The 27697-nt window shown below is 39.0% G+C and overlaps 2 pseudogenes; both read left to right on the forward strand.

The window, feature by feature from the left end:
- LOC115900476 lies at positions 1-26732 on the forward strand (annotated as a pseudogene).
- LOC115900407 lies at positions 14411-15279 on the forward strand (annotated as a pseudogene).
- Positions 26733-27697: the final 965 nt, after the last annotated feature.

Genomic DNA, 27697 nt, shown 5'->3' on the forward strand with positions numbered 1-27697 from the left:
TATCAGCGTGTGGAGCTAAATGATGGTCATTTCATGCCTGTATTAGGATTTGGCACCTATGTACCTCCAGAGGTAACATAATCATATTTTCAGTGTTGAGCATTTAAAAGAGCAAAGCTGGAATAAGTAGAAGATGACCTGGGTTTAACTTTGTGTTCCTGTGTTACTCTGCATGATTCACCTGGTCTGTTTTAATAGGCTAGAGCTATTCCAAGTTCAATGAGAAAAGGCTGTCAATCTGTTCTGCATTGAGGTCTGATCATATGGTCATGTACTGCTTTTATTTTGTGCACTGTTTTTTTTTCTTCTGTTTATGGGTGTTCCCAGCTTTGCAGAATATTTAAAACTCAACAGTGAAGAACACTGCCTGGCATTTCCTTTTGTAGGAGATTGACTGCAGTGGAATGGTTTCTCTATTTCTTTCTATAATTGAAGAAATTGTTTATTCTTCCAAGCATACATGATCAAACAAAATCTTTGTGGTAACAGTGTCTGGAGATGGGGTGTATGAAAATTCTTGGGGAGAGTATTGCTGAGCTGCTGTGTGGCCTTGAGCATGACAGAGTAATAATACTGGTCTTGGACTTAATACAATTTCCCATGTACAACTTTCACCTCTAGGAAAATTATCTGAAAGGAAAAATAACGATTGTAAGAAAAAACTAGAACCTCACAAGAGAAATTTAAAATTTTTGATCCATGTTAATATGCATCAGATTTGTATCAAAATGGTATGGGTGGTTCCCCTGACATGAAAGTAGGCAAAATGGAGACTTTATTTTCTAGACTGAACTATTTCTATACTGGAAGAAAACATGTATTCCAAGGCTACTAAGTGTGTGAATAAGGACTAGTCACATAAAAATTTGTCTCACTTTTCTCAACTTTACATTGTAAGAATTTACAGAGAAACATTTGAAGACATCAACACTAGAGGTTCACTTTGTAATGAAAATTGGCATGAAGGGGAAGTAAGGAAAAGCACAACATGGAAACTTTAGCCTTGGTAAACCTTGAGTGCCTGCATAGCAAGGAGAAGATCAGAGCTGGTATCAGGTGAAGGCAGTGAGACCTCGCCTCTAGTTCCTTTTAATATCATTGGAAATAGAAAAACTCCTGAAATACTCATATTAAAATAGAAAATTGTTCTATTTATGGCTTTATTGTTTAGAAAATGTACCTTTCAAATATTTATCCAAATTTGATAGATAAGTCTATAATTTTAAATTTCACTGAAATTATGTCTCCTAAAGTTATCCTTATTTTTTAAGACTAAAGCATACTTTACTAATCTTTTACAGGTTGCAGTTAATTTCTTATGTATAAATCTACATCCTTGGAGTGTATGTCTTTACTCCTCATATTTAGTTCTGTCATGCATACAGAATGGCTAATGGCTTTGTAGAAAGGAGTCAACACAATAGACGGCCACCCGTAGATGTACCTATTTTCAAAGTTGGAGCCTGGCTGGTATCTCAGAATTTCTCACCATTTCCTAACTAATAAGGGTGCTGTCTATAATTAACTACTTGTACAATGTATGGGGTTTCTACATACCTGCTTTCTTTATAAGACTGGGAGTTTTGTATGTGGTGTACAGACTGGGTCAATGTAATCAGTACCCAGTTAAAATCTTGGGAATTGAGTGTCCAAACAGCATCCCCTGTAGACAACCTTTCCCCTATGTTGTCAAAACGTGATGCTGGAGGAAGTCGGTATGCTTTATGCAACATCACTGAGAGGGTATCATAGGAACTTGCAGTGTATTCTTCCTGTAGCTCCTTCCCTGTGCCTTCTTCCACGTGTTAATTTCACTATATTAAAAACAATTAGGAGGCTTCCTGCAGTGGCTCACGCCTGTAATCCCAGCACTTTGGGAGGTGGTGGAAGCAGGTGAATCCCTTGAGTTCAGAAGACTGAGCCTGGGCAATATAGCGAAACCCCATAGCTACCAAAAATACAAAAATTTAACCGGCATCATGGTGCCCATCTGTGGTCCTAGCTATCTGGGGAGACGGAGGTGAGAGGATTGTTTCAGCCTGAGATGAAGTGGGGGAGGGGCAGAGTTTTCAGCCGGCTGAGATTGTGCTACTGTACTCCAGGCTGGGTGACAGAGTGAGACTCTGTCTCAAAAAATAGTAATAATAAAGACTATTTGTAACTATAATTTGAGTCCTGTTAATTTGTCCAACAAATGACTGAATCTGAGTTTGTTCTTGGGAAACACCATGCTAGTGATCAACCAGGAATGACCTGGGATTGAAGAGGTCCAGGGATACCCAACATTTATTACTAAGCACGAAAGACTAAAGCAAATTGGGATGGATTTATCACCACATATATAGAACTAACCCAAGATGCAAGAATAATGTGATTTTTGTGAAGGTCATTGTTTGTGCCTGAACTACCTGTTGAGCACATTCATCACCAAATACTACTTTTCATTGCTCCTCTGGGTTCCTAGGAATAGACTTGTGGAGGTTACAAAATTAGCAATAGAAGTTGGTTTCTGCCATACTGATTCTGCTCATTTATATAATAACGGAGGAGCAGGTTGGACTGGCCATCCGAAGCAAGATTGCAGATGGCAGTGTGAAAAGACATATTCTACACTTCAAAGGTACTGTGCCTATGATGAGCATGCATGCACATGTATTTAACGTGATAGTGTAGAGATGACAATTCTGTAACTGGATCTGTAGCTGTGGGTGAATTGTGCTTATTGGTTCCAATTTATTGACACATATTCAGGTATTAAAACTAAAATGTGGCAAACGATGATGTCTTTCTCATGATTGTTGTGTTCAAATTTGTTACGTGAAAATCACTTTATTTTTTTGAGCCACAGCTCAGATCTGTAAAATATTTTTATGCATTCATTTTTTAATTTCAATGGCTTTTGGTGATACAAGTGGATTTTGGTTACATGAATAAATTCTATAGTGATGATTCTGAGATTTAAGGGAGCCCATCAGGTGATCAGTGGACATTGTACTCAATATGTAGGCTTTTATCCCTCACCTTACTCCCAACATCCCCCAACACTGAGTCCCGAAAGTCCATTATATCATCTGTATGTCTTTACATCCTTATATCCTTATAGCTTAGTTCCCACTTATAAGTGAGAATGTACGGTGTTTGGTTTCCATTCCTGAATTACTTAGAATAATGGCCTTAAGCTCCATCCAAGTTGCCACAAAAGACATTATTTCAATCCTTTTTACATACACACCATTCTATGATGTATATATAACACATTTTCATTATTCATGCATTGGTCAATGGACACTTAGGTTGGTTTTATATTTTTGCAATTGTGAATTGCATTGCTATACACGTGTCTGCATGTGTCTTTCTCATGTAAGCTTCTTTTCTTTTTGGTAGATGCCAGTAGTGGGGATTGATGGATCAAATGGTAGATCTACTTTTGAGTTCTCAGAGGAATCTCTATACTATTTTCCATAGACATTTTACTCATTTACAATTCCCACCAGCAGTGTAAAAGTGTTCTCTCTTCACTGCGTTCATGCCAACTTGTTTTTTTTTTTTTTTTTTTGACTTTTTAATTATAACCATTCTTGTAGGAGTAAGGTGGTCTCTCACTGTGGTTTTAATTTGCACTTCCCATATTAGTAATGTTGAACCTTTTTTCATATTTTGTTGACTGTATATCTACTTTTGAGAAATGTGTATTCATGTTATTTGCCCATTTTTTCATGGGATTATTTGTTTTTATCTTGCTGACTTGAGTTCCTTGTAGATTCTGGATAATAGTCCTTTGCTGGAAGCATAGTTTGCAAAATTTTTCTCTCATTCTGTAGGTTGTCTCTTTACTCTCACGATTACTTCTTTTGCTGTGCAGAATCATTTTTAGTTTAATTAGGTCCCATTTATTTAGTTTTGTTTGTGCATTTGCTTTTGCGGGTCTTAAAGATAAGTTCTTTGTTGAGGCCAATGTAAGGAAGAGTTTTTGCAATGCTGTCTTCTAGAATTTTTATGGTTTCAGGTTTTAGACTTAAGTTTTTGATCCATCTTGAGTTGATTTGTATATAAGGAGAGATGGTATCCAGTTTCATTCTTCTACATGTGGCTTACCAGTTATGCCAGCACCATTTATTGAATAGGGTCTGTTCCCCAATTTGTGCTTTTGTTTGCTTTATCAACAAAGGTCAGTATTTGACTTCATTTCTGGGTTCTCTATTTTGTTTCATTTATCTAAATGCCTATTTTTATATTAATACTATGCTCATTTCCTAACTACAACCTTGTAGTATAATTCAAAGTCTGGTAATGTACTGCCTCCAGATTTCTTCTTTTTGCTTAGTATTGCTTTGGTTATTGTGGCTCTTTTGTGGTTCCATATGAACTTAGAATATGGCCATTTTCAGAATATTGATTCTTTCTATCCATAAGCATGCAAATGTTTTTCCATTTGTTTGTTTTATGTATCATTTCTTTTAGCAGTGTTTTTATTGTTTTTCTTATAGGGACGTTTCATCTCTTTGGTTAAGTATATTCCTAGGGATTTTATTTTATTTACAGCTGTTGTAAAGGGCTTGATTTCTTAATTTGACTCTCAGCATGGTTGTTGTTGGTTTATGGCGGTGCTACTGATTTCTGTACATTGATTTTGTAACCTGACTTTACTGAATTTGTTTATCAAATCTAGGAGACTTTTGGATGAGTCTTTAAGGTTTTGTAGGTATATGATTATATTACTGGCAAACAGCAATACTTTAACTTCCTCTATTCAAATTTCAATTCCCTTTATTACTTTTTCTTTCCTGATTTCTCTGGCTAGGACCTCCAGTATTAAGTTAAATATTAATAGAAGTGGTAAAATTGGGCATCCTTGTCTTGTTCCAGTTCTCAGGGGAATGTTTTAAACTTTTCTCCATTCAGTATGATGTTGGCTGTGGGTTTGTCATATATAGTTTTTATCAGGCAAGTCCCTTTTACGTCTAGTTTGTTGCAGGTTTTTATCATAAAGGGATAGCGGATTTAACAATTGCTTTTTTTTTTTTTTTGTGCATCTATTGAGATAACCATGTGGTTTTTCAGTTCTCTGTTATATTTATTGACTTGCCTATGTTATACCATCCCTGTGCCTTGGGATAGAACCCACTTGATCACGATATATTATCTTTTTGATGTTCTGATGCATTTGGTTAGCTAGTATTTTCTAGAGGATTTTAAAAATCTATGTTCGTCAGGGATATTGATCTATAGATTTTAAAAATCTATGTTCGTCAGGGATATTGATCTATAGTTTTCTATTTTTGTTTTGTCCTTTCCTGGTCTTGATTTTAGGGTGATACTGGCTTCATAGAATAATTTAGGCAGAGTTCCCTCTATCTTTTTGAATATTTTCAGTAGGATTTGTACCAATTTCTTTTTGGATGTCAAGTAGAATTCAGCTATGAACCCATCTGATCCTTGGCTTTTTTTGTTGGCAATTTTTTATTACTGATTCATTGTTGCTGCTTGTTATTGGTCTGTTCTGGGTTTCTATTTCTTCCTGATCTAATCTAAGAGGGTTATATGGTTCCAGCAGTTTATCAATTTACTCTAGATTTTATAATTTGTGCACATAAAGGTGTTCTTAGTTGTCTTGAATGATTTTTTGTATTTCTGTGATACATTTGTAATGTGTCCAGTTTCACTTCTAATTGAGCTTATTTGGATCTTCTCTCTTCTTGGTTAATCTCACTAATGGTCTAGCAAGTTTGTTCCTCTTTTCAAAGAACCAGCTTTATCTTTCATTGATCTTTTGTTGGGGGTGTTTTGTTTCAATTTTTTTTTTGTTTTTTTTTTTTTTTTTTTTTTGAGACGGAGTCTGGCTCTGTCGCCCAGGCTGGAGTGCAGTGGCCGGATCTCGGCTCACTGCAAGCTCCGCCTCCCAGGTTCCCGCCATTCTCCTGCCTCAGCCTCCCGAGTAGCTGGGACTACAGGCGCCGCCACCTCGCCCGGCTAGTTTTTTGTATTTTTTTTTTTTTTTTTTTTTTTTTTTTAGTAGAGACGGGGTTTCACCGTGTTAGCCAGGATGGTTTCGATTTCCTGACCTCGTGATCCACCCGTCTCGGCCTCCCAAAGTGCTGGGATTACAGGCTTGAGCCACTGCGCCCGGCCTGTTTCAATTTCATTTAGTTCTGCTCTAATATTATTTCTTCTAATATCTTTGGGTTTAGTTAGTTCCTGTTTCTCTAGTACATCTTTAGTCAATTTGTGCTCTTTCAGACTTTTTGATGTAGGCATTTAATGATATGAACTTGCCTCTTAGCTCTGCTTTTGCTGTATTCCAGAGGTTTTCATAACTTGTGTCACTATTATCATTTATTTCAAAAAATTACTGAATTGCCATTTTGATTTTATTGTTAACCCAAAATCATTCAAGAGCAGATTTCCATGTATTTGTATAGTTTTGAGGGTTCCTTTCAGAGTCAATTTCTAGTTTTATTACACTGTGTTCTAAGAGATACTTGATATAATTTGGATTTTCTCAAGTTTATTGACACTTGTTTTGTGGCCTATCATATGGTCTATCTTGCAGAATGTTCCATGTGCTGATAAGAAGAATGTATGTTCTGCAGTTGGTGGGTAGAATGTTCTGTAAACATCTGTTTAGTAAACGTTTTTCTAGAGTATGTTGAATCCATTGTTTCCTATTTACTTTCTGCCTCAATGATCTGACCAGTGCTGTACAATGGAGTATTGAGTCCCTCACTATTGTATTGTGTTGTTATCCATTTCTTAAGTCTGCTGGTAATAGTTTCACAAATCTGGGAGCTCCAGTGTTAAGTGCATATAAATTTAAGATTGTAATATGTTCTTGCTAGATTGGTTCTTTTCTCATTATATAATGATTGTCTTTCTTACTGCTGTTGTTTTAAAGTCTGTTTTGTCTGATATAAGAGTAGCAACTCCTGTATACTTTTGGTTTCCATTTGCAAAGAATCTTTTTCCACCTTTTAAACTTGAGTTTATCCAAATCTTTATGTGTGAGGTGAGTCTCTTGAATACAGCAGGTATTTGGTTTGTAATTTATTATCCATTCCGCCATTCTGTATCTTCTAAGTGGAGCATTTAGGCCATTTATGTTCAATGTTATTACGGAGATGTGAGGTACTGTTCTTTTCACCATTTCAGTTGTTACCCAAATACTTTTGGTTGCTGTTGTGTTATTGTTTTATAGGATTCATGAGTTTTATGCTTTCAGGAGGTTCCATTGTGGTGAATAACAATCTTTTGTCTGAAGATTTAGAACTCCTTACAGCATGCTTTGTAGAACTGGTTTGATAATGTCAAATTCCTTCATCATTTGTTTTTCTAAAAATGACTTTATTTCTCCTTCATTCATGAAACGTAGTTTTGCTGGACACAAAATTTCTGACATTTATTTTGTTTAAGAAGGCTAAAGATAGGACCTCAATCCCTTCTCGTTTTTAAGTTTTCTGCTTAGAAGTTCTGTTAGTTTGATAGATTTTTGTGTTACCTGATGCTTTTTTCTCACATCTCTTAGAATTATTTCCTTCATGTTGACTTTAGATAGACTCATGACTATGTGACTTGGTGGTAATATTTTTGCAATGAATTTCCAAGGAGTTCTTTGAGCTTCTTCTATTTGGATATCTAAATCTCTAGCCAGGACAGGAAAGTTTTTCTCAATTATTCTCTCAGGTAAGTTTTCCAAACTTTTAGACATCTTTTCTCCCTCAGGAATATCAGTTATTCTTGTTTGGCTGTTTTACATAATCTCATATTTCTTAATTTGTTCATTTTTTTTTTTCTTTGACAAGAGTCTTGCTTTGTTGCCCAGGCTGCTGGAGTGCAGGTGCGTGATCTTGGCTCACTGCTGCAACCTCCACCTCCCAGGTTAAAGCGATTCTCCTGCCTCAGGCTCCTGAGTAGCTGGAATTGTAGGCACATGCCACCATGCTGGGCTAATTTTTGTATTTTTAGTAGAGACTGGGTTTCACCATGTTGGCCAGGCTGATCTTGAACTCCTGACCTCAAGTGATTCACCCAACTCAGCCTCCCAAAGTGCTGGGATTACAGGTGTGAGCCACCCATCCAGCCTGATTTTCTTCTTTATCATTGTCTGATTGGGTTAATTCAAAAGCCTTGTCTTTGAGCTCTGAAATTCTTTCCTTTACTTGTTCTAGTCTATTGTTGAAACTTTCCACTGCATTTCGTATTTCTCTAAATGTGTCTTTCATTTCCAAAAGTTCTGATTGGTTTTTCTTTGTGATATTTATCTCCCTGGAAAATTTTTTATTTATATCCTGAATTTTTTTAAATTTTTTAGGTTGTTTTTCACCTTTCTGTGATATCTCCTTGAGTAGCTTAATAATGAATCTTCTGAATTCATTATCTGGTATTTTGAATATTTTATCTTAGTTTGGATTTATTGCTGGGGAGCTAGTGTGATCTTTTTGGGGTGATTTGGGTGACCCCAGGGTTTGGGGTTGACAAAATCTTGTCATGTTACCATAATTACTTTTCTGATGTCCTCTCATTTTGCTATATTATTTCTTCTAATTATTCTTGAATTCATTTTTGATTTCCCTGTTTTTTTTTCCCTTTTAAGGATCTGACTTTAATATTTATAGTTTGTAATAGCCTAATTGGGTTCTTAGTGCTATTAGGTATGAAGACTTATATGAGTTCCTTGGTTGTAGTCTTTGTGTCATGGCTTCCTCAGGTGTTGGTTGTAGTAGCTATATACTCAGTGTGTGGGCAAGTTCACTGTCTCCTATGGGATTGGAATGGCAGCAGTCTCTTGAAGCTTATCTTATACTCCTGTTGTATGTACTTTTATATTTATTCAATTTTTTCCCACTATTTATTGAGTTTATTTATTGAGTATCCCCTACCCAGGGATACCACCGCAGGCCAGTAGAGGTGGTATCTCTGGATAGGAACCATTTGTAGCTAAAGCAGGTGGATAAATGAAGTACCCAATGTGGTTGGGAGAGCTTTACAATTGGATTCACCTCTTTTATCAATGCTAAGGATGGAAACTACCTCAGCTCCCGTGCCAGGTTGACAGAAAAGCTATGCACTTCCCAGTCTCACTCTTGTCCCAGTGTTCTGAATCTTGAGATCAGACAGGTACCTCTTTTCATCTGTAGAAATGTTGACGTTCCAAGTAGGGAGAAATCGTGACTGCCTCTCATGCAAGCCTGAACCTGGGGAGTGCTCTTCCTGTGGGGACGCAGTCATTCTGAAGTGTTCCATGAAAGCTGTGTATGGGTGTACCCATGCAGAGCTTCTTTAGGAGAAGCCGTAGCTATGTCTGCATTGATGGAAAAGGGGGAAAGGAGACCCCTTCTCCAAGACCCTTCATGAGCACCAAGGCCACTTGACGGTTGGTGGCAGAGGTTTAGACTTTCCCTACTGAATCTAGCACTGAAATTGTGTCTCTGCTGAAAGAAACTTGCCGCCAATGTAAAGATCTGGAACTCAAGTCCTGGTATCTGGATATTTCTGTCCTGATGTGATGCTCTTTCCATTACGAGTAGAAGATCCTCAGAGCCCGACTACAGTGATAGATTGCTATTGCTCTTCTGGGTCTAGCGACCCAATGGGGTTGCCCCTCTCTGGGCTAGTGCTGGGGAATATTGGAAAGGGATCCTGTGATGTGACCTGTCTTCATGTCTGCCAGCAGTGGATACCAGCACCAGTTCTCATGATGGTGTCAGGGAAGTGACATAGACTCTGTGAGATTCCTTGGTTGTAGATAGCCATTTTGGGTTGGCTTTCTCAAATGCTGGATATAATAATAGTGAACATGTCTCAGGGACAGACTCAGGACTTCTTAGTAAGATAGATGCAGGCAACGGGGTCAGCTGAGATTACAAACAAGTTTTCTTCCTGGGTGCAATGTTATTCTACCTAGGGATGCTGTAATGAACTGTGTTGGCCTCCAGCTCTTGCACAAGAGCACCAGCTGTGAGATTTGAGCTTGCCTTATGTTTCCCTAGGGAGGTATTCTCGTTTCTCAGGTGATGGGCAGGGTCATAGAGTTCCCAAAAGTTTACATTCTTTGTGTTAAGCTACCAGGGTGAGTGGGAGGGGCACAATCAGGTTGGGTCAGGGTTAGGCAGGTCTGCATTCTGACTCTCCTGGAGTGGTGCTAGCTGCAGCTGCTCTGAGGGGCAAGGACATGGTTCTCAGGCCAATAGGGTAATGTTGCAGAAGGGAGTATAACTGCCTTTGTTGCGCAGAAGCATTCACACAGGGAGTGGGAAGTAGCAGGTGGCAGTAAGCCTCACTGAGATCCCACACAGTTGGCAAGGCAGATCTCAGTTCTACAGTGCTTTGTTGCCCAGGCTGCTGAGTGCAGGTGCTAGGAGCACTGGACTAAGTTCTAAGACGCCTGTGCTCAAGTGCCCTGGGACAAAAGTTTTCCTGTAGAGATAGCAACTGTGGCTTTCAAGCTATGCCCCTCCTCATCCAACTGCAAGGCCGGGCACAAGACTTCTGCATTTGTGTCTGCAGCACACTTCTTGCTTGCCCCCAGAGTTCTAACCAAAGGAGTTCATCCCCACTCAAAATAATAACATGAAATTCAGTTGGGAGCTTCTTTCAATCTGCGACCCCTGCCTGAACTAGTTGGCTGACTTCACTGAGGGTCCTCTGTGAGATAAAATAAGAAATGGCCTCCTTCTGTCCATGCTGGAGATTGGGAATGCCTTTGTGGCATTTCCCACTGGTGCTTCTACTTTACTTCTCACCTCTCCCTCAATCAGTTAGGCCCCATGGCCTACATTTTCAGAGTCCCTGGTAGGAAAGGGTATTCTGGAAGCAGTTTCTCCTCTTCTTACACTCTGGGCACTTAGTTTTTCATCTGTCTTACAGTGTGTGCTGCAGCCTGCCACTTCTTTCAAAGGGTCTGTGAATTCTTTCAGTTTTTCTATTAAGTTTCTGCATTGCTTCTTGGAAAATAGTTCACAGTGTGAATATCTACACATTATGCTGGTTCTTCCAAGTGGGAGGGACATGCTAACACTGCCTCTGATCCACAATCTTGGGGAAAAAAAATCTCAGATCAGGCTATAAAATCATAGAGAACTATAATCATATTATAGTTTTTCTTAGGTCCTGGATGGCTTTCATTAATATCTTATTCTGAATCTCAATTGTCCCTTTCATCAGAGTGTGTGTGAGGGGGGAGAGTACAAAATAAGGGAGCCCTATAGGTATTAAATAACATATAAGTATGTTGAATGGAGTTTCACAAATGTCAACATGTTAAGAACACTGTTTTCTTTAGTTTCTAAGCAACAGGAATAACTATTGTCCATTGGGTTCAATGGATGAGAAAATTAGACAAATGAAGTGTTTTATAAATTCTATCATTCAGATAATGAGCATCATTATTGATATCAATTTTTACCTATTGAAAATTTTAATTCCATTGTTTAGCAATTGTACTAACTATATTTGCAATAGATAGAATTTACGTGGATAGATCATATCAAAAGAAAATACAACAAGAATGTGAATTTTTTTTGCTAGCAGTCATCAGTTTTGAACGAGTGGGAAAAAATGTCTAAATATTAGGTGGGGCAAACTAATAAAACTGGGTCATGTTTTTATTCAACACAATTCTTTACTTTTACCCTGCAGCTTTGGTGCACTTTCCACCAACCAGAGTTGGTCCAACCAGCCTTGGAAAGCTCGCTGAAAAAAACTTCAACTGGACTGTGTTGACCTTTATCTTATTCATTTTCCAATGGCTCTCAATGTTGGCAGTTTTTGAGATCAAACTTTTCTCTTCTGTTGCCAGCATGACAATCCTTTACATTGATGGTAGAATTAAGCTTCTTAGGAGGATGTAGGTATTGTGACATGGAAGAAGAGTCCTAAGTATAATGCCTAACCCCTGTTTTATTGAATAAATAGTGAAACCTTCCTTCTCTAATGTATGATGACAACAGAAGACAGTACATCAACCTCAAAGCCTCTGCCTCAAAAACTCAAAATAACAATAGCCACCTTCAAGGCTCTGTCTTAATTGGGGTTCCTGAGTCCATCTCTTAGGATGTTCACAGATGCAGAGATTCATGCAGCTGTGGTGCCAAAAAAATCACTGCACATATGGTACACAGTGAGTTTCCATGATCTCTCCCCATTTTAAGCTGAAGTAGATTTGGTGGAACTCACTCTGGATGAGTCTTAAAAAGGAAACCATAATGGGACCTGAGAATCCTTGCCTTTTTCACTAAAGCTTGTTTCACAATGGAGTTGGTAGCTTTGCTTAGTCATGAATTTCGGTTGTGCATAACTTTTAAATTTATAGGGAAAAACTCAGGCTAGTTTATTTTAAAAAGAGCTTATTGCATGATGCAAATGGGTAGTCACTGCCATGAATAAAGATTTGACCTAGACTCTAAAAATGTGACCTTTTCTCCATAATTATCTATGAACTCCAAGAGGTTTTCTGGATTTTTGTCCCAGCCTTTTTCATTGTTGGCAATGATAGCTTTGAGGCAGCTCAAGGCTCATGGTGATTAACATAAGAGAGCCTCCAGGGGTCTTACAACTTTCAAATACATATTGAAAAGAACTTCCATTTGAGACCATGTTTGGTTTATGATCCTGCTCATGTACTATCAAATCTTCAGGGGGATAAGGAACTCTTATTGTATCACCTGGATCAAGAATACAATCCCTTATTGCTGGATATCAAGGACTTTTTGAGTCAAACAGTGGCATTTCCCCAGAGAAAATTATAGGAGCAGATAAAAGTAACAAAAGTCAACTGTGAAACCCCATTAAAACCTGTAAAATGTTTATATATATAATGGAAGTAGGAGATTAAAGGAAGCCTGTCTCCTAAAGACATGCCTTAAAACTCCGTACGTGAGACACTTTGCCCACACCACTTTCTAGAACATTGCAGCACCTGGTGTATTATCCTAAAATGTACATGGGAATAGGCCTATGGGTGGAGAAATTAAATTGTGACATTAAAATGACTGTTTCTACTTCAGCCAGGTGAGATGCTACTACCAACAGATGAAAATGGAAAAGTAATATTCGACACAGTGGATCTCTGTGCCATATGGGAGGTAAGTGCTAGGAGGACAGAGTACAGAAAAGGAAGACAAGAGGTAAACCTGTTTCCCAGCTTTCATGTGCAACCAATGGAATATGCACCACTGGAACTAGAAATTAAGGAGCTTGACAAAGGAAGTTTTCCTCAGTGGTAGGGAAGAACACATGACTGAAATAGAATAGTGGGAAATGAAGGCGATAAATTGGGGACAAGGAAGACAGGTATTCCTCCCCCTCCATGTGTATTTTTCTCTCCAGCTTCCTAAAGAGGATACCCAAATTCTTCTTGCTGTCACTATCCTTTTCTGTTATCTGTTGTAATTCTCTTGAGAATCACTGCTATTTTCATTGTCATATTTTTTTTTTTTTTTTTTTTTGAGACGGAGTCTCGCTCTGTCGCCCGGGCTGGAGTGCAGTGGCCGGATCTCAGCTCACTGCAAGCTCCGCCTCCCGGGTTTACGCCATTCTCCTGCCTCAGCCTCCCGAGTAGCTGGGACTACAGGCGCCCGCCACCTCACCCGGCTAGTTTTTTGTATTTTTTAGTAGAGACGGGGTTTCACCATGTTAGCCAGGATGGTCTCGATCTTCTGACCTCGTGATCCGCCCGTCTCGGCCTCCCAAAGCGCTGGGATTACAGGCTTGAGCCACCGCGCCCGGCCTCATTGTCATATCTTAACAGTTGTTGCTTTAACAGTTCTGTCTTGCATTTATCATAATCTGCAGCCAACTGCACAAATAATTCCTCACAACCCCTTCCCAGGCCATGGAGAAGTGTAAGGATGCAGGATTGGCCAAGTCCATCGGGGTGTCAAACTTCAACCGCAGGCAGCTGGAGATGATCCTCAACAAGCCAGGACTCAAGTACAAGCCCGTCTGCAACCAGGTGAGGGCCCTCAGGCTCCTCTCCTTTCTCTTCTCAATACCCATCTTCCTGTCCTACTGCCTGGCTTCCATTTGTTTTGTTCCACTTACATTTGTGAAATAGAAGATTCTAGAAAGCAAAGCCTCTGTCTAGAAGAACATGGAAGACCCTTAATCGTACCTCTCCTTGGAGAAGTCTTAGTGAAAAAGGTACAGAGCCCTTCATGCTGAATTCTGTATACTATTTTTGGAGGAGGTAAATTTCATCAAGGAGGACTGAAGTAGTTAATCAGAACTCAGGGAGAAGGTGCACTTATCTCTCAGGTTTGAAAAGACCACCAGAGAGTGGATTGGTAAAAATGATTTGGAGTATAATGTGTATAATTATAAAGGCCATAAAAGCATGGGATGAGCAATAATAAATCAGGAGAGAGTGAGAATAAGAGAAGATAGGTACTACGGGTTTAAATAAAGTTTAGATGTCTGAATGCTTTTTATTGGAATCTCTGTTTTCATAGTTCTTGAGCAGGTACTAAGAACTAACTGGAAACAGTGAAAGTCATCCAGGTTAGGGAGAGGAAGTTACCCGTTTATGAGAGCTGCTTGAGAGATAAGCTGACAGGACGTGGCGTGCTAACCCCCACCCTTGCCTCGTGTAGAAAAGCCTGCTAATGTTGCCCCATTTAGACCCAGACCCAAAACGGGAGTCCTATAGCTGGACCACCTAGGAAGAAAAGTTCTAAAGCACAAAAAAAGAAAGCCTTTCATTTCGGAACACTTATTTGCAGCTGGAAATAGGGGAATGCACTAACTGACTAAACTACCATCCTGTCCATTCTGCCCTTCATTTTAGTCCTTCCACATTGTTATTTCGTGTTTGGACTGTGCTGGAAGAACTGTCTTATACAGGCTGCTATTCAATAAATTTGTAAATACCATACCCACCAAAGGATTTAACACTGAAAAATGAAGGTAACCTTGGAAAATTCTAAAACAGTCACTTTTCACTCCCGAGATGTAGGTGGTCGAGAGAAATGAGGAACACTGTAGAAAGCCATATGCAAGATGCACAGATGGCATTGTGTTTGCTGTGGACTCTGTTGCTTTTGAAAAATGGAAGAAGTCAAAATTGAACTTTATAAAATAGGGTATAAGAAAATAAAGATGTCCCTGTACTTACGGGTGCTAAGAAATGAAGAACTTGTCTCTCTCAGCAATTGAGAAATTGTTAGCAACGGTTGAACTGAGCTCATCAACTCCTTGGCATTTGCAGCCTACCTGTGCAATCATAGGACATGAAATAAAGGATTTGAGAAACTCCATGATGTGATAATGAAAAGAAAAATATTGCAGTAATATAAAAAGATGAATACGATACCTTTTCTATATATATGGAATAGATTTCCTCTGGTCTGATTTTGACAAATGCAAGACTGTCTACAGCCTGGTTTTCCTGTATGCCCTCCTGCGTGCTATCAAAGCTTCATTTCATTGAACAATCAGATGCCCAACTCTGTGGCTTTGTGGAAGCTGAGTAAATGCAGTGATGCTTCACGTGGTCTCTTCTCCCTAGCCCACAAATATATCAGTACTATCATTTTGGGAAGTCAAGCAAGTATACTAAATTAACCAGAACACAACTGTGGAAATTGGACCCAAAGTTGTTGAAATAAAACTTTAAAGAGTGAAAAAAAAAGAGAGTTAACTATTTATGGAGATAACTAGTTGTGGTGGATGAAATCAACACTGAGGAAAATTTAGCAGAACATTGAGTCGACCTTGTGACTGCCCACATCTTATTTTGATGCACCTCTTTGCTTTCTGTCATCAAATCAACTGTTGAGAAGCATCTATTCTGCATATAGTTCTGTTCTCTAACTTACTCTTACTACTTAGAGTCAATGAGTACAGGTCTACAGTTGAAACATGTATTATTTAAAATTTATGTATTTGGTAATATAATACAAAATCTTGATTTCCAATTAAAAAGTTAAGAAATTAATGTGGTTTTAATATTAGTTTTACTCAATTTTTTTATTATGACAATTTTCCAATTTTAGACAAATTTGAAGGGATAATACAGGACATCTACATGTTACCATCTACATCCAAAATTGTTGACACTTTGCCAACCTGGCAAATATATAGGTATATATGAGTAGATCTGCATCAGTACATGTAGTATTTGTTGAATCTCTTCAAAATATATTCTAATGATCACAATTCACCTCTACAGCCCTTTCAAAGCATGGCATAGGAATGAAGATATTCTCCCAGTAACAGTGTAATTATTATATGTAAGGAAATAACAATAATGCCCTCATATCATTGATTATCCAGTCAGTATTTGGATTTCCCATTGTTTGATTGCAATATCTCTTATACCTCTATTTTAACCATAAATAGAAGATGAAAAAATTTAAAGATACCATATAATAAGATTAAGTACCTGAAATTATACCAAATAAAAGATGTGTATGACCTCTACAGAGAGAATTATAAAATAATGAGAAATGTTAAAGAGTAAAGAAAAGATATATCATGAAAACAAAAAAAAATCCAGTTGTGACTTTCAGTTTGTTGTACTTGGATCAGTTAACTTGTTCCAAGTTTTTGAAGGTAAGTTTCTGTAGATTGGCAGTTATACTTGGATACTTTATATCATAGAAGTTCAACATTTTTGGTGAGAAACTGCCTCTACCTTGCTGTATCCCTGAAATTATACCACAGGAGGCAGCATGAAATGGCAGATTGTCCCACAATTAGTGATCCTAATTTTGATCACTTGGTTAAACAAGTGGTAACCAGATCTAATTTCCAGAGACACGTGTTCTCTCCTTTGCAATTACTAGTAATCTGCTGGGAGAAAATAATCAAAAGGGAAAGTTATATTCCACAGCAAATTTTCACATAATGATTGAGTATACATCAATGGTGTTTTAAATTTTTGTATTGCATTATTATTGTATTTGTTCTTTCCTGAGGGCTTTAAAGTAATTACTTTCAATTTTAACTACAAGTTTACTATTCTCACTTTACATTTTATTATGAAAAAATTTTTTTCACTAAGTCAAGAAAAAAAACAATTACTCCTCTTGGATATGCTAAAAGCTTAACTCTTTCCCTTTAATTATTCATGTCCTGGAAAAAAGTTACTGTCATGATCACTGTATTAGTCCATTTTCATGCTACTGATAAAGACATATCCAAGACTGGGAAAAAAAAGAGGTTTAATGGACTTAAAGTTCCATATGGCTGGGGAGGTCTCACAATCATGGCAGAAGACAAGGAGGAACAAGTCACATCTTACACAGATGGCGGCAGGCAAAGAAAGAACTTGTGCAGGAAATCTCCTCCTTATAAAACCATCAGATCCCATGAGACTTATTCACTATCTCAAGATCATCACGGGAAAGACCTGCCCCCATGATTCAATTATCTCCCACAACACATGGGAATTATGGGAGCTACAAGATGAGATTTGGGTGGGGACACAGCCAAACCGTATCATGCCACCCCTAGCCCCTCCCAAATCTCATGTCCTCACAATTCAAAACCAGTCAGGCATTCCCAGCAGTTTTCTAAAGTCTTAACTCATTTCAGCATTAGATCGAAAGTCCACAGTCCAAAGTCTCATCTGAGACAAGGCAAGTCCCTTCCACCTATGAGCCTGTAAACTCAAAAGCAAGTTAGTTACTTCCAAGATACAATGGGGGTACAGGCATTGGGTAAATACAGCTGTTCCATGTGGGAGAAATTGGCGAAAATAAAAGGGCTACAGGACCCATGCAAGTCTGAAATCCAGCAGGGCAGTCAAATTTTAAAGCTTCAAAATGATCTCCTTTGACTCCATGTTTCACATCCAGGAGTCAATGGAACTCCATTTACATCCATGCTGATGTAAGAGGTGGTTCCTATGTTCTTGGGCAGCTGCACTCCTATGGCTTTGCAGGGTACAGCCTCCCTTCTGGCTGCTTTCATGGGCTGGCATTGAGTGTCTGCAGCTTTTCCAGGTGCACAGTGCAAGCTGTCAGTGGATCTACCATTCTAGGGTCTGGAGGATGGTGGCCCTTTTCTCACAGCTCCATCAGGTGGTGCCCCAGCAGGGACTCTGTGTGGGGGCTCTGACCCCAGAGCACTGCCCTAGCAGACGTTCACCATGAGAGCATGGGCCTAGTGGTAAACTTCTGCCTGGACATCCAGGCATTTCTATACATCCTCTGAAATCTGAAATCTAGGTGGAGGTTCCCAAACCTCAATTTTTTTTTTTTTTTTTTTTGAGACAGAGTGCTGTTGTTGCCCAGGCTGGAGTGCAAATGGCACAATCTCAGCTCACTGCAACCTCCACCTCCCAGGTTCAAGTGATTCTTCTGCCTCAGCCTCCTGAGTAGCTGGGATTACAGGCACATACCACCACGCCTGGCTAATTTTTGCATCTTTAGTAGAGATGGGGTTTCACCATCTTGGTCAGGCTGGTCTCAAACTCCTGACCTTGTGATCTGCCTGCCTCAGCCTCCCAGAGTGCTGGGATTAAAGGCGTGAGCCACCACACCTGGCCCCATGCCTCAATTCTTAACTACTGTGCACCCGTACTACTCAACACCACATAGAAGCTGCCAAAGGCTTGGGACTTGCACCCTGTGCATCCACAGCCTGAGCTGTACCATTGGCCCCTTTTAGTCACAGCAGGAGTGATTGAGATGCAGGGCACCATGTCCCTAGACTGCACACAGAATGGTGACCCTGGGCCCAGCACATGAAACCATTTTTTCCTCCTAGGCCTCCACCTCTGGCCTGCAATGAGAAGGGCTGCCACAAAGGTGTCTGACATGCCTTGGAGACATTTTCCCCATTGTCTTGGTGATTCACATTTGGCTCCTTGCTACTTATGCAAATTTCTGCAGCTGGCTTGAATTTCTTCTCAGAAAATGGGTTTTTAATTTTTACTACATCACCAGACTGCAAATTTTCTGAACTTTTATGTTGTTTCCCTTTTAAAACTGGATGCTTTTAACAGCACCCAAGTCATTTCTTGAATGCTTTGCTTAGAAATTTCTTTGACCAGATATCCTAAATCATCTCTCTCAAATCCAAAGTTCCACAAGCCTCTAGGGCAGGGACAAAATACCACCACTCTCTGCTACAACATAACAAGAGTCACCTTTGCTCCAGTTCCCAACAAGTTTCTCATCTCCATCTGAGACCACCTCAGCCTGGACCTTATTGTTCATATTACTATCAGCATTTTTGTCAAAGATATTCAACAAGTCTCTAGAAAGTTCCAAATCTTCTTACATTTTTCTGTCTTCTCCTGAGCACTCCAAACTGTTACAACCTCTGCATGTTACCCAGTTCCAAAGTCACTTCCACATTTTCAGGTATCTTTCAGCAACGCCCCACTCTACTGGTAGGAAGTTACCATATTGGTTCGTTTGCATGCTGCTGATAAAGACATACTCAAGAGTGGGGAGAAAAGGGGGGTTTAATGGACTTACAGCTTCACATGGCTGGGGACACCTCACAATCATGGCAGAAGGCAAAGAGGAGCAAGTCATATTTTACATGGATGGTAGCAGGCAAAGTGACAGCTTGTGCAGGGAAACCCATTTTTAAAATCAGACCTTGGGAGACTTATTCACTATCATGAGAACAACACAGAAAAGACCCACTCCCATGATTCAATTATCACCCCCGGGCTCCTTCCACAACATGGGAATTATGAGAGCTACAAAATGAGATTTGGGTGGGGACAGAGCCAGGACATACCAATCACCATTGGTGAAGGCAAATACTTTTGATCACTCTTTTAACCACTCAACACTATGAAGACATGGATTGTTTTCCTATAATTTGTGATTCATTTTATTCATTATTGGTTTTTGATGCTCAAATATACACAAATATTACTGAGATTCGTATAACAGTACTTTTTTAAACCTGACCTCATAAGTCAAAGAAATTCTTACATTCTGGCACCATTTGATGTTCAAAGTTCAGAATCTTAACCTATCCCAAGTCTGGAATTGGCCATGTGCAATTCTAGTGGTCAAAGGTTGTTAGAAACTGACTCTGGTTCATAGAGTTGCTTATGCTCAGAAATCACATTTCTATGTATACTTTTAGGACAGCAATAGAAAATGTATTTTTATTAAAAAGATCATTACTTGACAGTAATAGTCTCAGTTCAAATTTAATGTTATACTTTGTTCAGCTTATTTTACTCTTTATATTAACATATGTTTTGAATTATCTGATGCTTTTCTATCTTGATCATCTGCAGGTGGAATGTCATCCTTACCTCAACCAGAGCAAACTGCTGGATTTCTGCAAGTCCAAAGACATTGTCCTGGTTGCCCACAGTGCTCTGGGAACCCAACGACATAAACTATGGTAATAAAAGCAACAGGAAGTTTACCTAAAATGCCATTTTGATGAAGAAGTTTAATTATAGCCTACTCAGTCTCCTGGAGTTCACTCTCAGTGAATCAGGGTATGGGGAGAATTTGCATTTCTGATGAGATCCCAGGTGATGCTATTGTTCAAGGGCCTCACTTGAGAGGCTCTGGTGCAGAATGAACCCCTTAGTCTGTTTAGGGAGCCTCCTACCAAACTGAATCCAGCCTCAAGACTTCAGCATTTCTGACTTTCCTTCCAGGGTGGACCAGAACTCCCCAGCTCTTTTGGAGGACCCAGTTCTTTGCGCCTTAGCAAAGAAACACAAACGATAACCAGCCCTGATTGCCCTGCGCTACCAGCTGCAGCGTGGGGTTGTGGTACTGGCCAAGAGCTACAATGAGCAGCGGATCAGAGAAAATGTCCAGGTGAGGATTTGAGTGGGCGTCCGGGCTCCTGCATGGTGTCCTTCACGTGTGTGCTTCTTGTAAGCTTCTCAGGACACCCTTGGACTAAGTCCATCTCCTGGGCATTTCCTATGCACAAATGCTTTGTGTGCATCATAAGGGTTTTCTATTCTACTATAGGAGGGGCAGCATGGGTGGAGAGAATCAGGATGGGACCAAAACCAGGAATTTTGGCATAAAGTTGGCAACTTACTCTGTATCCCTCTGCTAGGGCCATCACCTTTTCTTCATTTTCTGAAATGAGTTGGGTTAGGTGTTCTCTAGTCTTCAAATCATTGCAGATTTTTTCTTCATGTCCTCGTTTATTCTGTATAAATTTCATGTATTCATTCTCTTAGAATTGTTTTTTGAGTGCCTGTTGAAGTCTTTGGGTATTTTTCTTAGGTTGCATGTCTTTTTTTATGTGTAGAAAAACATTATACTAAGTAAAATTATAGAAAAGAAAACCTCTCAAACATAGAGGTTTAATACAAAACCATTTATTTAACTGACAATTTCATGGTTTATAATTTAGCCTGAGCTCCACCTGAACTCAGTCTAGTCCTTCTGTTCCTGGCTGGGCTGTCTCACGTGTGTGCAGGGCAATGAGGCAGCTCTGCAGAATTAATCTAGAATTCGTATTCTGGATATTCTTTAGAGTTTCAGATGTATTGTTGAAATAGCCTCTCCCAAAATGTACCCGTGTTTTGATTATCTTTATGGTAGTTTCAACAAAAGTTTCTACTTTTTTTTTTTTTTTTTTTTTTTTTTTTTTTTTTTTTTTTTTTTGAGATGGAGTCTTGCTCTGTCGCCCGGGCTGGAGTGCAGTGGTCGGATCTCAGCTCACTGCAAGCTCCACTTCCCGAGTTTACACCATTCTCCTTCCTCAGCCTCCGGAGCAGCTGGGACTACAGGCGCCCGCCACCTCGCCTGGCTATTTTTTTTTTTTTTTTTTTTGTATTTTAAGTAGAGACGGGGTTTCACCATCTTAGCCAGGATGGTCTCGATCTCCTGACTCGTAATCCGCCCGTCTCAGCCTACCAAAGTGCTGGGATTACAGGCTTGAGCCACCGCTCCCGGCCAAAAGTTTCTACTCTTAATGTAGTCAAATTCTTTATGACATTGTCTTGTAGTTGCTAATATCGTGACTTTTCCTATATTGGAAACATGACAATATGTTACCATATTATGTAGTAAAATATTATATAGTAATACAGAGTAATATACTATATTCTATTAATATCCTATAAAAGTATTAATGTACTTTTATAAATTGGGATCATTTGATTTTTAATATGTGAAATCAGGGTGCAAATGTACATATAATTTTCACTTGATACTAAAATGTCCCACTAAGAATTATTGAAAAGTCCATATTTGCTCACCTATGTTGATTTTTCATCCTGTCATCAAGTGTCCATAAGTACTTCTGATATTTCCCTTTCAGAGTTAACTTTCCTGTACTGTCTAAATTATGTTACATAGCATTCTTAAGGCATTTGTGTATGTTTTCCTAGATTTATTCATAGAAAACTTATAATTTTAATAGTCTTTGGATAACTTGAGAATTTTCTAATCTATGCAAATATTCTAAGAATACAATGAATGCTTCTTACCTAGATTCAATTGTTAAATTGATGACTTTTATTCTCTTTTCCTCTTATTCTCTGTATTAGAGTATTCCAATAAAATTTAGTAATTTAGTATTATGCTAGCAATTAGTGACATCTTTTGATATTTAAATTCTTTCCAATTTGAATGCTGAGATCCTCTTCAAGCAACTACTTGTTTTCTTTGAGCATGATGTTGTTAGGATTTGGACAATTACTGTCTTGAATCTTGTTGAAAACAATTTTCACATTATACCTGTTCATTGAAGATGGAAATCAGATGAATATATTTGGATTTCAGCATTTCTATATCTGATGTGAAACTGTACAACTCTACAAAGAGGATCTCAACAGATACTAGAGATGAAATCAAGTCAACCTTGTGTGTACATGATTGGTTCATGTACTTATAAGAATCTAGAGAAAAACTTTGAAACTGATGATTTAGATAGTTTGATGATGATACAGTTTGGCTATTTGTCTCCTTCTAATCTCATTTTAAAATGCAAAAAAGGTTAGTTTGTGCCCTTTGTAGGGACATGGATGCAGCTGGAAACCATCATTCTCAAACACCACATGTTCTCACTCATAGGTGTGAACTGAACAATGAGATCACTTGGACACAGGAAGGGGAACATCACACACCGGGGCCTATTGTGGGGAGGGGGAAGAGGGAGGGATAGCATTAGGAGATATACCTAATGTAAATGACGAGTTAATGGGTGCAGCACACCAATATGGCACATGTATACTTATGTAACAAAACTGCACGTTGTGCACATGTACCCTAGAACTTAAAAAAAAAAAAGTTATCATCAATGATGGAAGTGGGATCTGGTGGGAGGTGTTTTTGTCATGGGGACAAATATAGAAATCCAACAATATCCATCTGTATTAGTCCGTTTTGTGCTGCTATAAAAAAAATACTTGATGCTGGGCAATTTATACAGAAAAGAGCTATATTTGGCTCACAATTTACAGGCTGTACAAAAAGCATAGCACCAGATTCTGGAGAGGCTTCAGGAAGCTTTAAATTCCAACATTAGGTCATTCCTTTGCTCCCATACCTGATCATAGGCTGTTAGAAGCAGTCACACTATCTCTTGAATGTCTTCCTGCTTAGAGATTTCTTCCACCAGATACCCTTAAATCATCACTAAGTTCAGACTTCCACAAAGTCCTGGAATGGACACAATGCAGCCAAGTTCTTTCCTAAGGGATATCAAGGGTGATCTTTGTTCCAGTTTTTAATAAGTTTCTGATGTTGTTCTTAGACCTCATTAGCCTAGACTTCATTGCCCATATTTTTATCAGCATTTTGGTCAGAACCATTTAACCAATGCCTAACAAGTTCCAAACTATCCCTTATCTTCCCATTTTCTTCTGAACCCTCCTGATACTTCCAAACTGTGCTAATTACCCAGTTCTAAAGGCACTACCACATTTTCAGACATTTTTAGCAATGTCCCACTCCTGGTAACAATTTTCCATATTAGTCCATTGTGCACTGCTATAGAGAAATACCTGAGGCCAGATAACATATGCCGGAAGGTGGTTTATTTGGCTCACCATTTTGCAGAGTGTACAAAAATCATGGCACCATTTTGGTTTTGGTGAGGTCTCGGGAAGCATTTACTCATGGAAGAAGGTGACAGAGGAGGAAGCACATCAAATAGCAAGAGATGAAGAGGAAAAAAAGAAAATGTCAGGCTCCTTTTTAAACCAGATTTCATATGACCTAATGCAGTGAACACTCATTACCATGGGGAGGGCACCCAGCCATTCATGAAGGATGCCCCCATGGCACAAACACCTCCCACCAGGACCCACTTCCATCATAGTTGAATCACGTTTTTAACATGAGATTAGGAAGGGACAAATATCCAAACTGTATCGCCACCAAACTGTCTAAATTATAAGTTTCAAAATTTTCCCTCTAGATTCTTCTAAATCTTCTAAGTACATGAACCAATCATGCGCACACCAGGTCAACTTCATTCCATCTCCAGTTTCTGTTGAGATCTTCTTTGTCTGCCGTTTTGTGCAGTTTCAATATATCCATTCTAGGAATGGATTTATATTTTACCTGATATTCTTTAATCACTTGAGAGTTTAGAGATGATCTTTCATAACTTTTGGAAACTCATCAAATATTTTACATATTGCCTCTACACCCTGCTCTGATATACTTGGCTATTCCAAGTTGACAATTATGCAATCTACCAATAAAAATTTTCTACTTCTTTGATAGGTTTTTGAATTCCAGTTGACTTCAGAGGATATGAAAGTTCTAGATGGCCTAAATAGAAATTTTCGATATGTTGTCATGGATTTGTAAGTAACTTTGGAAAATGGGTTGCCAAGTTTATTTCTGAGGAGGAATGTCAGATGGGTGTTAAAAGTTACCTCAATACCAGGGAGACAGGCCAATGTGAGTCAGAGGTGAGACAGGAACTCTGGAACTCTCCTTCTGGATTCACTCCAGAGCTCTGTTCTCTGACAGGGTGAGCGGGCCCAGGGTCAGCATGGGTCAACCTGTGCCTCTGCTCTCCTGACTCCCTGAAAATTTCCAGAGCAGCCAATATTATTGCTGAATCTGCACCTTTCATGTTGGCCTGGCATTTCTGCTATGGCCTAGTGGACAAATTGGATATTGCTCACATGGCTTGATTGCATGTTTTTCCAAATCCGTACTTACAGCTTTTTCTTCCAAATCTGCCCAATTCCTTATCAGAAAAACATTTCCAACAACACTGGTGTCCATGCCAGAAATTCATCTCTTCCATGTGTAATTGCTCACTAGATCTTGTCAATTCAGTATCTTTACCCATTTCAAATTTCTTTCTTCCTTCTCTTTAGACCTTTGCTCATGACCCAAACACTGCATTTTGCCTCCAGAAAGTTTGCCCTTAGTGGGCGTTAGAACTCTTGGCTTTGATGTTTTTTGCAATATGGAAATCTAAATGCAGACTATAAAGAAGTTTTAGAGAAGAGAGATTAAAAGTCAAGGGAAGAGCCAGGCTCAGTGGCTCATGCCTGTAATCCCAACACTCTGGGAGGCAAAGGCAGGTGGATCACTTGAGGTCAGAAGTTTCAGACCAGCCTGGCCAAAATGGAGAAACCCTGTCTCTACTAAAAATACAAAAGTTAGCCATACGTGGTGGCATACACCTGTAAATCCACCTACTCAGGAGGCTGAGGCAGGAGAATCCCTTGAACCTGGGAGGCAGAGGTTGCAGTGAGTCGAAATTGTGCCACTCCACTCCAGCCTGGGCAACAGAGCAAGATTCCATCATTTAAAAAAAAAAAAACAAGGGAAGAGTTGGAAAGTCCCATCTTTGGGGATAATATATAGCTGACAAAAGATCTTACTCTTTCTACATGCTCCAAGGTTCTAGGATTCACAGAAAGGCACTCACGTGATGGGGAAAAAACAAGTTATGTCACTGCTTGCAGTGGAGATGTTAACAGGTAATAGACAGGAGATAATGTATTAAAAAGGATAAACACAGCAGCACGTCGTAAAAACTCAACGTTTTTAAATATCATTGTTTACATTTTTATTAGTTTAGAGGAAAATAGTAAAATAGGAAATCATGAAAAGGAAATGAAGAGTGGCAAACATCAGTAATTCTCACCAATTATTCAATATTAATCATTTATTCATTCTATTTTGTGTTATTTCCACCTAAAGATTGCCCTTAGCATATTGTAGAGTTTTGGATATGGAGCCCCATATCACATATGACAGTTTACATGTCTGAATCAAAGAAACTATTTTCCATATGGTAAGCAGCTAGTCAGTAATGAATACTTTAAAGGATATGTGATTGCTACCAAGAACATTTAACCCTCAAATCTTAGTGATGAACATATAGCTGGCTTATTTCTATTCAAAACAATGCAGGATGAGTTGCTGCTTTCATTGAGAATTTGAAATAGAAAAGGTCAGAATCTCTCTTTGCTCTGTTGACAGATATGGAAGACTATGTTTGAACAACTGACCCTGTGTAGTTTGTGTGATAAATTCCAGGCAAGGGAATATAAGTTGAAAATGCTCTTATTTTGGGGAAAAAAAAAACACATTATAAAGTCATGTTCATGAAAGACAGATTCTACAAGTTGAAAATAAACTTCACACTAATGGCAGCGTCATAGAAAGCACTTTGCTACCAGCTTTTTAATAGTCATTTCATCTATATTATGTACCATCATTTCTCTTTTCAGTCTTGTGGACCACCCTGATTATCCATTTTTAGATGAATATTAGCATAGAGGGTGTTGCACGACATCTAGCAGAAGGCCCTGCGTGTGGATGGTGATGCAGAGGATGTCTCTATGCTGGTGGACACATGGCCTCTGGTTAAAACCCTTCTGCTTGGCAACTCTAGTTAGCTAGATACATCCATAGTCCAGAAAGCAAAGAAAATAAATTTTATCTTGAAGTAATTGAATGTTTTCCTTAAAGATTCTTTCCCTACTCCTTTCTACACAGTTGTTTCTTTTCCTTCTACTTCATTAGGGCCAAAAATTGATTTGCCTATAAGTTTGGGGCAGAGTGGATAAATATTTTATAGATATTTTTGAGGTGAGAGTGGATGGAGTTTGCAGCCTCTAGAGGAGGAGCAAGTGACCAGTATTTATCGGTTAGTCTGTCTTTAGTTCTTTCAGAAGGAAGAAACCACACAGCATAGAACCTGAACACGAGCCATACTGAGAGGATGACCAACAATCTATGGCCTCCCTCCATCATCGCAAATTGGAGCTCCAGCAACCTAGGGATGCAGCATCCCTGTGGGGTCATGATTAGGGAGGTGGGAGGGCACCCATCCAGGATAAATAATTAGAAGTCAGATACGGGAGAGGTTAGAAGAAGAGAGTTGAGCAGGACTCTGCTTGGAAAATACAAACACATGCTCTTTTGTCAGTTACGTCTTGTGCATAAAAGGAAACTTCCCACATTGTTTCAAGGCTGAGAGCCAGGCCTTGACCTCCTGTGTGCCCAGTATCAGCAGTGGCCTTGCTGGGCTGTGGTGGAGCAGGACATCAAAGACACCATTGACTGGTCACATTCTCCTGAATACCAGCTCCATATAGAGCAAATATTAGCATCTAAAAGTATACTATTAATTTGTTCTACTCAGTCTTTTGAAATATTTTGTACATTTAAAAAGGCACACTAATGTAAAATATCCAAAAGCCATTACATGTTATTGTCAAATTAATTTCAAAATTGCAAATACATCTAATTATCCAAAATTTCAAAAATCTTTTGAAAACAGTGTATGTAAAATAGCATGATGCGGCCGGGCGCGGTGGCTCAAG

The sequence above is a fragment of the Rhinopithecus roxellana genome, chromosome 11 (assembly GCF_007565055.1).
Source record: "Rhinopithecus roxellana isolate Shanxi Qingling chromosome 11, ASM756505v1, whole genome shotgun sequence".
Taxonomy (NCBI): Eukaryota; Metazoa; Chordata; class Mammalia; order Primates; family Cercopithecidae; genus Rhinopithecus; species Rhinopithecus roxellana.